Raw genomic sequence first — 3,934 nt, 5'->3', positions numbered from 1 at the left:
AACTGTGAGCTCAAGCAATCCACCCACCTCGGCTTCCTAGAGTGCTAGGATTATAGGTAGAAGTCGCTGGGCCCTGGTACTTTAGCTTTCTGAAACTTGGTCCCCTCACTGGAAAAACAGGGATGACAAATACCTACTTCTGAGGGATGTTGTGAGGTGGCATTTGTAAAAAGCTGGAGTAAACAAAGAAAAGGAGGCATGGTGCCCACAGGAGGGCCCAAGCTCCTTGGAGAAGAAGAGATTGCTTTGCTCACAGCTGGACCGTCACAGACTGGTACAGAAGAGGTGGTCACTGAGAGTGTGCTAAACAATGGACGAATGACTGAGGCAGAATGGACCTCTCTGGGAAGGCCTGAACTCCAACCACAGTGCCAGCCCTGGGCCCAGGCCCCCAGTGTCTGAAAGGTGTATAAGACAGGTGCCATCAAGCTCTGTAACTTTGCAGATGGAGGGATTGTGTTAAGGAGGGACCAGAGAGATGGAAAAATGGATGCAATTCATGGGCAGGAACATCCACCTCCATCTGTAGTCACAGGGTGAGGGGCTTTCCCAGAGGGGCCCGAGTACCTAGACTTTCCCTTTTACCTGAGTCAGGGTCACATTGCAGTTGCCCTACTCTTCTGTACTCCCATTGAGTTGCAAACTGCGCCAAGACAAAGCCTTGTCACAGCACTTAAGACAGTGCCTAGCACATGGGAGGTGCTCTGTACCTGTTTGTTGATTGAGTGAGTGGAGAGCAGCACAAGAAAACGGCTGTTCTGGGGCTGGGCACAGTGGCTCACACCTGTAATCCCAGCACTCTGGGAGGCTGAGGCAGAGGATTGCTTGAGCTCAGGAGTTCAAGACCAGCCTGAGCAAGAGTGAGACCCAGTCTCTACTAAAAATAGAAAAAAGAAACCAGCTGGGTGTGGTAGCAGGCACCCGTAGTCCCAGCTTCTTGGGAGGCTGAGGCAAGAGGATGGATTACTTGAGCCCAGGAGTTTCAAGTTGCTGTGAGCTACGGTGTTACAGCACTCTAGCCTAGGCAACAAAGTGAGACTTTGTCTCAAAAAATAAAATAAAATAAAATAAAATGAAACTGCTGCTCTCAGTTCTGAGAGTCTCTGGGCATTGGGGTTCATGTCAGTTTGTTCTCAGCTTTCTCTTTTAATTTGGCTGTTGACTTGGTTTTCACATAATCAGGCGAAGTTTGAACCAGGGAAAATTCTTTTTCATCAGGTACAGGAGACCTAGCATTTGCAAGTTAATGCCAAATCAGTACCTGATTAAACAGACAATGAATGTGAGAACAAAGATTATACAGCAGAGATGAGGCAGCAAATACGGATGCAGACTCACCTTCCTGGTTAGAGAACTGCCTCACATACTAATGAACTCACAGGCAAAGGCAATGGAAACCACAGCTCCAGAATTGGTTTTCGTTAAACTAGCGGCAAAAGGAAACCAACGAAGGCTTTTCTGTGGTCTAGCAGTAGTCTTCCTCAAGTTTTGCCCAGGGCCATTTCTCAGCTCAGGATATAGGAGTCTTTAGTTTATTTGCATACAAACTGCAAACCTTTACAAAGTCTTTGCTCAAGCAATTTTTAAGTAAAATGCTATTGTTTCCCTGGAGACTATAATTCCTTGGTTTTTCTCTTCAATATTCTTCTCACTTAGCATCTTAATGACCCAAATTTTCTACCCCAGGAGCACACAGGAGAGCAGATGAGCCAAAGGAAGGAAGAGTAGGTGGCTGGGTGACCAATCTGCTTCTCAGGACACCCCAAACCTGATCTAAGTATTTTAAATATTATTTCATTTAATTCTCAAACCATCTCTTTGGGGTAGACCAGGTGTCCTCAAACTACTGCCTGCCGAGGACATTTATCTGGCCCACCATGTGTTTTTGCCACCACTGCCTGTCCTGCTTAGCAGCCGACTGACTCATCACAGGGCCCGCAGTTCAGCCCTCCAACGGTCTGAGGGACAGTGAACTGGCCCCCTGTTTAAAAAGTTTGAGGACCCCTGGTAGACACTATTATTGTCTCTATTTGTAATGTGGAAATCAAGGTTTAGAGATACTGTGTTAGTCTCTTAAGGTCACACAGATAAGAAATGACAGGGGCTAGAATTCAACAACATCTGACTACTAGAATTTATTCTTAAAGTATACTATTTCTGTAAACCACTTACTCTTTAAACTAATATTAGGCAATTTTGTTAAAATTATTAATGATAGTGTTCAGGGTCTACTGACTTGTTCCTAAGCTGTTCTCAAATAGAAATGTGCTAGGTGCCTTTTGGAGTTAAAGTCAGAGGAGAATCAGCTACATAATTTTCAGGGTTTAATGCAGAAAAGAAAATATGGGTCACTTAATTAATAAATCATTAAGAATTTCAAAACAATGAAGCAGAGCTTTAAGCCAAGCGTGAGGCACTTTTCAGTACAGGGTTTGGTAAAATCACACAGCTTGCAAGTCTAAGAAGCTGGCCCTAAGTTGGGGTTCTGGGAGGGACTCACATCTGTTTTGTCCCAGTACCTGGGCATCTGGTCTGGCACATAATAAACATTAAAAAATATTGGCTAGGGTGGCACCCATAGCTCAGTGGGTAGGGCGCTGGCCATAAACACTGAGGCTGGGAGGTTCAAACCCAGCCAGGCTAAATAATGACAACTGCAACAACAACAACAACAACTAGCCAGGCATTGTGGTGGGTGCCTATAGTCTCAGCTACTTGGGAGGCTGAGGCAAGAGAATTGCTTAAGCCCAAGAGTTTGAGGTTGCCAGGGCACTCTACTGAGGGTGACATAGTGAGACTCTGTCTCAAAAAAAAAAACAAAAACCAAAAAACTATTGGCTAATGAAATGAAGCAATGCAATAAATATTTATCATCTACATACCCAGCAGTGTCCTAGGCAGAGGGGACATAGTAATGAACAAAACATAGAGGCCCCCTGACCCTGTGGCACATGTGTTCTAGAAAACAAGTATCTGAAAAGATGTACAAGATTATTCCCAGATACCAATAGGTGTTATGCAAAAAATAAAGTGGGATGATGTGTTTGAATTACCAGGAAGAGGGTATAGAGGGGTGAGGGCTAATCTTAGACGGGGCAAGTGTTGGCATTTGACGCAAGACTTGAACAGTGGGAGCCAACCAGAGGATTATCTGGGAAAGAGCATTCTGGGCAGAGGATGTAGTGTGTGCAAGGCCTCTCAGAGGGATGAACAAAGGACTGGAAGGAGTGGCATGGGTGCGGGTGTGCACACCAGCTGTGATGTCTGGTGTGGTCAGCTCAAGACCCTGCTGTGCTCTCCACCCCCACCATGATGGCCCCTGCCTACTGTTCCACCTTATTTTGCTACTGACCCTCTCATCCATGTACCAGTATTCGAATCCTTGAAAGGCGTCCACCTCTTCCCTATGTAGTTCCTTTGCCTACAGCACACTTCTCCAACTCTGCCTGCCTATCTCCTTCTCATTTTTCAGGTCTCAGCTTAAATGTCAAGCCCCAAAGGGGCCTGTGCCCATCCAAGCTCATGTAGCTCAAAATATTCTATCTCAGGCCAGGAGAAGGGGGCTCACACCTGTAATCCTAGCACTTTGAGAGGCGGAGGTGGGAGGATAGCTTGGGCTTAGGAGTGAGGTGCAGTGACACCACTGCACTCCAGCCTACGTGAGTGACACCCTGTCTCAAAATGTATGTATATTATTCTATCTTATAAAACCCTGATGATTTCCTTCATAACAGTGACCAAATGACATTTAATGGTTAGTGTAAGCTCTCTGAGAGTATCATGAACCAGGGGTCATGTCTACTACATTCACCTGTAAATTTTGGTTAATAAAATGAAAGTTACCCTTCCTTCCTACAGCATGCTTCTTTATAGTGTAACTAGTATTAACAGGCAGGTACAAGTGAGAACAATTTCTTTTTTTTTTTTTTTTTTT

This window comes from Otolemur garnettii, unplaced genomic scaffold (genome assembly GCF_000181295.1).
Source record: "Otolemur garnettii isolate 467f Iridium unplaced genomic scaffold, OtoGar3 scaffold00115, whole genome shotgun sequence".
Classification (NCBI taxonomy): domain Eukaryota; kingdom Metazoa; phylum Chordata; class Mammalia; order Primates; family Galagidae; genus Otolemur; species Otolemur garnettii.
Note: the sequence above shows the minus strand (reverse complement) of the source record.